The following is a 9,593-nucleotide window of genomic DNA, read 5'->3' as shown; positions in this document are numbered from 1 at the left end:
CGCTGAACGGATAAGGAAAGCTTAGGCCAGTAGTATGCTTGTCAAACTCGAGTGAGAATTCGATAGGAACCAAAGTTACCAGATGTGTGCTCATCGTGGCAGGCGAGAAGAATGTCGTCACGCTTGTCAGTTTTCATGACTAGAAGATAGGTTTTCTCATTGCCGTTGGAGCTTTTTTATGCAGGACACCAGCTTTCAGGCAGAATGCTATTATTGGAGCGATTATCGAGTTCAGCTTGAAGTCGTTGACTGGGCACCCGTATTCAACTGTAGCGACGCTAACACGGCTTACGATACACTAAGACGCTTGATAAAAAACACGTACACTAGTTGTTTTAAGTTAACAATGATAAAAACATCAAAAAAGCTACGCAAACCTTGGTTAAGAAATGAATGTTTTAAGCTAATTCGTAAGAAAAATGACTTGCTTAGCCACTTCGTGCGCTCGAGAAGCCCGGATAATCTTTATGCTTTCAAAAAATACCGAAATTTGGTTACTAAGTTTCTTCGAGATGCAAAAAAGGTATACATGTAAAAACCATTCAGTGATACGTACTCCGCGGGGCGATTTAGTTTGCAGGGCACTTAATGATTTTCTAAATAAAAGCAAAAGAAATGAAGAGCTCGAAGTTAGTGAAAATTGGAAGCAGCTAAAGAATGTTGAATTAGCAAACCGTTTCAATCAACCCTTCACAAGTTTAAAATTTAGCGCTCACAGTACAGACGCTCTCAATTACATGGGAGTGCCCAATCTACACATGGCATTTTTTGAGCCTACGACACCTGAAGAAGTTTACTCTGCTTTCATATCTTTAAAGAACAGTGAGGCAAGGGATATTGATGGTCTGCAGATTAAACCAATTAAATTTACACTAGGCTTTCTAGTATATGCACTTGCGCACGTATTCGATATTTGCATGTCTACTGTTGTGTTCCCGAAAAAATGGAACAAGCAAAGGTAACTGCTTTGTTCAAATTGGTTGACCGAAATGATATGTCGAATTATCGGCCGTGTCAGTGCTTCCTGTCATTTGAAAAGGTTTGGGAATGATTATTTGTAAAAGGGTTGTGTCATTTTGTGAAAAATATCGGCTATTAATTTCGGTTCCGTGAGGACCTATCGATGGAAATGGCTCTATTAACACAGAAGGATTTAATTTTGAATGGCTTTGAACAGAAAACATTACCATTAGGTGTATTTGTGGATTTTTCCAAAGCCTTTGACAGCATTAACCATGTTACTTTACTAAAGAAGCTAGAACATTATGGATTCTGTGGATTACAACTGGATCTTCTCAGGTTTTACCAGATGGACAGAAAACAGTGCGATTGCATCTCGGGTGAATACTCAGAGCCGCTTAAGCTGGAAGCTGGTGTTCCTCAAGGAAGCCTATTTAAACCCGTACTGTTCAACATCAATATAAACAATTTAGTGAACATTAGCAGCTTACCACATTATATAATATACGAAGATGACACCAGCTTTTTCTTCCAGTCGCGTAGTACTGATTATTTATCCCAACAAGCTAACTCTGTTCTCGAAACGCTGTATTTGTGGAGCGAAGCAAATTATTTGCAGGTTAATCCTAAAAAAAACAAAAGCTGTTCTTTTTGCACTAACCCAAAAACACGTAAATCGTAATCTAAACATATTCTATCGATCAGAACGAATTGAAGTCACGGCTGACGTTAAAACGTTAGGTGTAATCTTTGATAAGCACTTATGGTGGAACAAACACATCGAACGCGTTGCAACACGTATGGCGAAAGCATGCAGGGCACTTGTAGGCTTCGGGATGCTCTTCCATCAAAAATATGGCTATTGTATAATACAATATTTATCTCTCATGCTAATTATTGTAATTTAGTATGGGAAACTACGTCAAAGAAGAATTGCAGGACATAGTTTATGCTACAAAAAAGCATTACGGCATGTTGCGTGTGTTCCTTATGACAGTCATACAAGTCCATTATTTGCTCAGTTTATTGCTCTCCCATTCCTTTACCATTATGACTTTAACCTTGCCATGAAGTATAAAAAAAGCGTTAAACGAGGCCATGGTGCATAATTTCATCTTTGTAAGTTAAACAAACCACACCAACTCAATTATGACATCAGAGACCGTGAGACATTTGGGCTGTCCCCTTTTCGCGAACCAATCATGAAAGAGACTGGCTACCATACCGCATATATTTACTGCTTAACTATCATGAGGGGGAAAACATTAATTTAAATACTACTTCTAGTCGAATGTTAAAGCAGTATTCTCTTAGCCTTGCGGCTTTATATGAGTAATTTTATGCCACATATGTGCTTGCTTTTCCTTTCATGTTTCTTAGGTATGGTATATCTTTTATTTTTGTGGTGTGTGTGAAAGCCTTCCTACATGCTCTTATGTACTTGAAAATCTGTGTGGTTTCACCATGATGCATATTTTCTACGACTGTGTTTGTAAACGTTGTTAACTGTTCACTAAAAAAAGTGTCTTCCGTGTAAGGAAAAAAACAAAACCTTTGTTGTGCTGTCAATTTGCAACACACATTTCAGTGTTTTATTAGTTTGAATATTTTTTTCTTGAAAGATAATCTGTATATTGATGCATTTCAGTTTTTGAGTACGTGTGTTGTCTCCTGCAGAATTCTGTAGGGGTAGGGGCCTTCGTCAAGCCGCTATGATAGCGGCTTCTTGTTCCTGTCCTAGCATTTGTTGTAAATGAATGTTGAAATAAAGAATCAGAATCAGAATCAGAACTGTAAGTGGACATGGAGGAGCCCAAATTGCGAAAATAAGAACGAAATAGACTCCATACTGAGTGCATACTCCGGCGTTGTGCAGGATGTGAAAATGCTTGGCAAGGTACGATGCAGTCACAATAGAATGGTACGGTGTCGAATTCACCTAGACTTGAAGAAGGAACGACCGAAACTGATACACAAGAAGCCAATCAATGAGCTAGCACTGAGAGGGAAAGTACAGGAATTCAGTGTCTCGCTTCAGAACAGGCACACGGCTGTTTTCGAGGAAACCAGCCTTAGCGTTGACGCAATGAATGATAATCTGACGAGTATCATTGCGGAGTGCGGAGTGGAAGTTGGAGGCACGGTAGTTAGACAGGACACTGGCAAGCTTTCCGAGGAAGGATCTCATTAGAAGCATCAAAGCATAAAAGTCTCAAGTACAACAGACAAATAAAACTGGCAGAGCTTTGGAAGTTGATTATTAAGCGTAAAGTATCCGATGTAAGAGAATATAACGTGTAGAGAATCGAACACGCTCTGAAAAACGGAGGAAGCGTCAAAGCAATGAAGAGGAAACTTCAGATAGGCAAAAATCGGATGTATGCACTAAGGGACAAAGAAAGCAAAATAACTACCATTATGAATAGGATAGTTGAAATAGCGGAGGGGTTTTACAAAGATCTGTACAGTAGCCAGCACAACCACGACCTTAATCTAAGAACTAGCAGTGACTCAGATAACACCCCACCAGTAATGATAGAAAAAGTCAGAAAAGCCTTGGATAGAATGCAAAGAGGCAAAGCTTCTGGTGAGGATCAGGTAACATCAGATCTACTGAAAGATGGAGGACAGATTGTGTTAGAAAACCTAGCGACCCTGTTTACGAGGTGTCTCCTTATGGGACAAGCACCAGAATCTAGAAAGATTGGTAACATAATTTAATACATAAGAAAGGAGATGACAAGGACTTGAAGAACTACAGGCCGATCAGCTTGCTCTACATAGTATACAAGCTATTTACACAGGCAATCGCTAACAGAATCAAGACAACATTATCAACTGATGGAACAAGCAGGATTTAGAACAGGCTACTCAACAATCGACCACAATCACACTATCAATCAGGTAATAGAGAAATGCTCAGAATATAGCCAACCACTATACTTAGCCTTCATAGATTACGAGAAGGCGTTTAATTCAGTAGAATTATCAGCAGTCAAGCAGACACTGCGGAATCAGGGTGTCGACGAAGCATATGTAAACATCCCGGAAGAAATATACAGGAGATCAAGGGCTACCATAGTGTTTCACAAAGAAAGTAACAGAATACCAATCAAGAAGTGTATTCTGTTGCTTTCTTTATCAAGTACTATGGTAGCCCTTGGTCCCCTGTATATTTCTTCCGGGATGTTTACATATGCTTTGTCGACACCCTGATTCCGCAGTATCTGCTTGACTGCTGCGACAAGCTTGAGCGAGTTCAGAACATGGCTGCATGATACGTTATCGGTAGCTATGAGAGAAACCTTAGCATTACTGCTACAAAGGAAACAATAAAATGGGAGCTTCTAGAAAAAAAGGCAAATTTTGCGCTTGAAGCTTTTTCACAATATATATCATGGCCTCATTGGAATAGACCTTAATCAGTATATTCTTCAGCTCCCTTATGTATCAAGACGAACAGATCACGAGCTCAAGGTTAGAGAATATAGCTGCAGGACTAATCTTTTTAAGGCACCTTTTTCCCCAAAACTATTTCTGAATGGAATTGTCTGCCTACTGACAAGGTCAGCATAATAGATAACGAAGCTTTTGCGCCCACTCTTTGACATGCCATTCTGTCTTCAGCTGCAGTCGAATGTTATACAGTGTTTAGTTCGTATCACATCGTTTTTGTATTTTTATGTTTGTACAGTATAAATTTCATTTTCGTTTTCTCTCTTCGTCTGGGTTAGCTGATATTTATGAAATTCATGTGTATTGACAACAATGTATGCCGCTATTTCTTCTAAGTTTTTCACTACCGATGTTCTAGAAATGTATCATTTATAAATTCTCTGTGTAACCCCCCCCCCACACACACACACACTGTAATGCCTAAATGTCGCTGTGGGTACGAGTGTAAATAAAGAAAGGGTGTAAGGCAGGGGGACACAATGTCCTCAATGCTATTTACTGCGCGCTTACAGGAGGATTTCACAAGCCTAGAATTGGAACAGTTAATGGAGACTACCTTAGTAACCTACGCTTTGCCGATGACATTGCATTGCTGCAAAACTCAGGAGACGAATTGCAACTCATGATTACGGAGTTATACAAAGAGCGGACATGTGGGTTGTAAAATTGATCTGCGGAAAACGAAAGTAATGTACAACAACCTCGGAAGAGAGCAGCGCTTCGAGATAGGTAATAGTGCACTTCAAGTTGTAAAAGAGTATGTCTACTTATGACTGGTAATACCCGCGGAGCTGAACCACGACATTGAACTAACTAGATGAATAATAGTAGGGGCGGAGCACATTTGGTAAGCACTCTCAAATTATGACAGGTCGATCGCCACTATCCCTCACGAGGCAGGTATATAACAAATGCATCTTGCCAGTACCTATCTACGGAATAGAAACCTGGAGCCTTGCAAAGAGGGTTTAACCTAAATTGAGAACAACGCAGCGAGCAATGGAAAAGAAATTGGTAAGTGTAACCTTGAAAGACAAGAAAAGAGTAGAGTGGATTAGGGAACAAACCGGGGTTAAGGATAACATAGTTGAAATCAAGGAGAGGAAATGGACAAGGGCCGGGCATATAGCACGTAGACAGGATAACCGTTTGTCATGAAGAAAACTAACTGGATTCCTAGAGAAAGCAACTGAGTTAGGGGGCAGATGAGATTGTTAGGTAGGCAGAATTTTAGGTGGGCAGAATTTTAGGTGGGCAGATGAGATTATTATGTTTCCGGGTATGAATTGGCAGTAACAAGCACAGGACCGAGTTGACTGGCGGAACATGGGAGAGGCCTTTGGCCTGCTGTGGATGTAGTCAGGCTGATAGTGAGGACGATGGCGATGATGATGGTGATGCTGTTGTATGATGTACACATGTTAGCCTGTTGTACATCTTGTTTCACATATTCACTCTTTGTTCGTCGTTGATATATACTCATGTTATTCCGTTTTGATACATCTTGTTCGGCATCCAGACTGTGTGTTTGTTATTTCTATACTTATGTTAGCCCATTTTCACGCATCTTGTTCGACATCTTCACTGCAGGTTTTTACCGTTGTTAATGATTGCTCTACAATTGGTAATATTTGGTTTTTATGACGCACTGCAGTTGTTTATTTTTTCGTATCTCCTTCAACGGAAGCTCTGATTTAGTTATCTTTTCTTCAATACACATGCGCCTACCCTTTAAAAGGAAAGGCTTTCTTGCAAAGTATGACTTCTGCACGAGTCTTGTCGCACCATCATGCCACTATCACATCGAACGAATGTTCACGTCCATTCATGCATTTTGTATATATCATGCTTGTGGCGAAATAGTTACACCCATGTTGGGGGCCCCTGTAGTTCCATGTATATAAACAGTGCAATTCTCTTAGGCCTTGTATTTCATGACGAAGGCCGGACCCTGGCTGAAACGATATTATATGTATATATATATATATGAATGAGATCTAACAGACAGTAATGCCAAGGAATGTACAGGGGAAGTTATTAAAATCAATGGAATGTAAATAAGAAGAAAGAAAAGTGGATGAAAAAATTACCAACTGTGAGCAGGAATCGAACCTACGACCTTCGAATTACGCGTTCGATGCTCTAACCACTGAGCTATCACAGCTTTTTTTTTATTATTACCTGTTTTTCTTTACAGGTGTTCACACAGAAACATGAATGATAAAATACACTTAGACCAATATTTGATCCGAAGTGCTCACATTAAAATTTTTTCAGGTTGCACAATTCCTCTAACATTGTTAGCCAGCTGGGAGGTTCTTCTTCTTGTTTATACACCTCAGTGATATACCGCATATTTGCAATGAAGTTCTCCCGGACAGGACGTATGTTCTGGTCAAGATATCTGTAAGCCATAGTGGTCTGCCAGATGCTGTGAAGGCTAATTAACATAACCATGTCGTATGGTATGCCGTCGTCCTCATCCACACAGAGAAAACGAATGCCATGGCTTGTAATGGGGAGATCTTTTTTCAATGTTCTTTGAAGGATGTCCCAATGAAAGACAGCGTCCCAGCAATGAATAAACACATGGTCTATTGTCTCAGGTGTTTTACAAAGTAAACAATTGGTTGTCCATGGTACATCGATTCCCTTGTCCGCTAGCCACTGCTTTACGGGGAGAGTCCCGGAATGCAATTTAAAAAAGAAAGTTTTTGCCCCTGCTTTTACTTTCATCTTTTTGACCCTTTTCAAAACATCCTGTCCGGGTCCTCTATTGAACATAGATCTGTACAAAGGTGTTGGGAACCAGACATCACGGAGATCCCTGTACAGATTTTTTCGCTTAACAGTGGCAAGATATTCCAGCGAAAAGCGCACTTTCAAAAACTCAAAAGACTGTATAACTTCTCTCAAAAAACCAGACACATATCGGCACATATCACTGTTTGTAGACACAACAAAATCTGGGATGCGTGATGACAGCCTTACTTTTATCACTGTTTGCAGAAATTTGTTTCTTTGATCGCGAAGGAAAATAAACCGAGAGACAACTTGTCTAATAAATAAATGACATAAACCGAGTCCGCCATAACTAACGGACTGGAATAAATTAGACCGGCTTGTACGTTCCCACGGTGATTTCCACACAAACACAGCAAAATTCTGTGAAACTTCTGTACATTGACGCGTGACATACAGATAACTTGCATGACATACCAGATTTTTGATATCAAAAACATGTTGCACACAGTTGCACGTGCGAATATAGAAAGATCCCGACTGAGCTATCACAGCGGCCCTCCCTCCATCCACTTTTTTGGGTTTATCTGTGAATTTAGAAGCAGGAGCGACAGTCAGCGCCATTGTTGTTTGGCTTATAGATGGCGCTGACTGTCGCTCCTGCTTCTAAATTCACAGATAAACCCAAAAAAGTGGATGGAGGGAGAGCCGCTGTGATAGCTCAGTGGTTAGAGCATCGAACGCGAAGGTCGTAGGTCGAAGGTCGTAGGTCGTAGGTTCGATTCCTGCTCAGTGTTGGTAATTTTTTCATCCACTTTTCTTTCTTCTTATTTACATTCCATTGATTTTAATAACTTCCCCTGTACATTCCTTGGCATTACTGTCTGTTAGATCTCATTAATATTGTGTTAAAACACGGAAAAACGAGCCCTTAGGTATACACTTCTTTCCCTTATATATATATATATATATATATATATATATATATATATATATATATATATATATATAAATATTGTTAAGGCGTTTATTAGCCGGCAACGAGCGAGAATACACAATGGCGACAGTCACAGCCAAGCACGGGCCCTCAGCGCGAGCGGCGTCCTTGTTGGGTAGCCCCACTAGAAGGTACTTAAGAGTTCGACCCATTTCATAGTTCGGAGGCTTCGCTACAATTACCCCGGGGTCGAAGAGGGAGCCGCCTGGCGACCTAACAGCTTGTTATTATGAGCGGGTCATAATAAGGCTTCAGGCGCTCCACGTTGACGATGTCTCGCCCACGGCGGCGCATGTCCGAAGATTGTTCAACGGGTTCGATCAGAGAGTTGACGGGTGAGGTGCGCTCGATGACACGGTAGGGGCCTTCGTATTTGGGACGTAGTTTGGAAGAGAGGCCAGCGGCAGAGGTCGGGATCGAGAGCCATACAAGCGCACCAGGAAGGAACGTGGGCTCAGAAGTGGTGGAGCCATCCCGGATACTCTTCTGCCGCTCTTGTTCTTGCGTCGTAAAAGTCTTGGCAAGCTCGCGACACTCTTTAGCAAGCCTGGCTGTCTCGGAAATAGGTGTACACTCAGATGGATCCGGCGTGTACGGGAGTATCGTGTCCATGGTGTGCGACGGGTGCCTTCCGTACAGCAAGTAGAAAGGTGAAAAACCAGTCGTGCTCTGAGGGGCGGTGTTGTAGGCGTAGGTGACGAAGGGCAGTATATTATCCCAATTAGTGTGGTTGGCAGCGACGTACATAGAAAGCATGTCGCCGAGGGTGCGGTTAAAGCGTTCGGTGAGGCCATTCGTCTGTGGGTGGTAAGCAGTAGTTTTGCGGTGGACAGAATGGCACTCCGTCAGAATGGCTTCGACGACTTCCGACAAGAAAACACGGCCTCGATCGCTGAGAAGCTCTTGGGGTGGTCCGTGGCGCAGTATAAATCGATGCAGCAGGAAGGACGCAACATCGCGCGCAGCAGCCGCAGGGAGAGCGGCGGTTTCGGCGTATCGCGTTAAATGGTCAACGGCAACGATGGCCCAGCGGTTACCAGCCGACGTCAGAGGAAGTGGTCCATACCAATCGATACCTACGCGCCCAAAGGGACGGTCAGGGCAAGGTAACGGTTGTAGACTGGCGTGCGACATGTGGGCTGACGGTTTACGGCGTTGGCAAGTGAGGCAAGAGCGAACGAACTGCTGCACATAGCGGTACATCCCGCGCCAGAAGTAGCGTTGTCGAATGCGATGGTAGGTTTTGAATACCCCAGAGTGCGCGCATTGCGGATCAGAATGGAAGGATTCACATATCTCTGACCGCAGACTGCGGGGTATCACGAGTAACCACTGCCGGCCGTCGGCGTCGTAATTGCGTCGGTGTAGGAGGCCGTCACGAATGGCGAAATGGCGAGCTTGACGACGCAATGCACGCGTGGATGGCGTTGCGGATGGA

General features: G+C 42.3%; 1 non-coding gene across 1 annotated transcript; it reads right to left on the bottom strand.

Annotated features, from left to right (window-relative positions):
- Nucleotides 1-6,507: 6,507 nt before the first annotated feature.
- Nucleotides 6,508-6,580, bottom strand: TRNAT-CGU (transfer RNA threonine (anticodon CGU)). Its single transcript has one exon. It is a non-coding gene; the product is annotated as a tRNA-Thr (tRNA).
- Between the last annotated feature and the right edge of the window lie 3,013 nt (nucleotides 6,581-9,593).

This window comes from Rhipicephalus microplus, chromosome 4, assembly GCF_043290135.1.
Source record: "Rhipicephalus microplus isolate Deutch F79 chromosome 4, USDA_Rmic, whole genome shotgun sequence".
NCBI lineage: Eukaryota > Metazoa > Arthropoda > Arachnida > Ixodida > Ixodidae > Rhipicephalus > Rhipicephalus microplus.
Note: the sequence above shows the minus strand (reverse complement) of the source record. Positions and strands in the feature narration are given on the sequence as shown.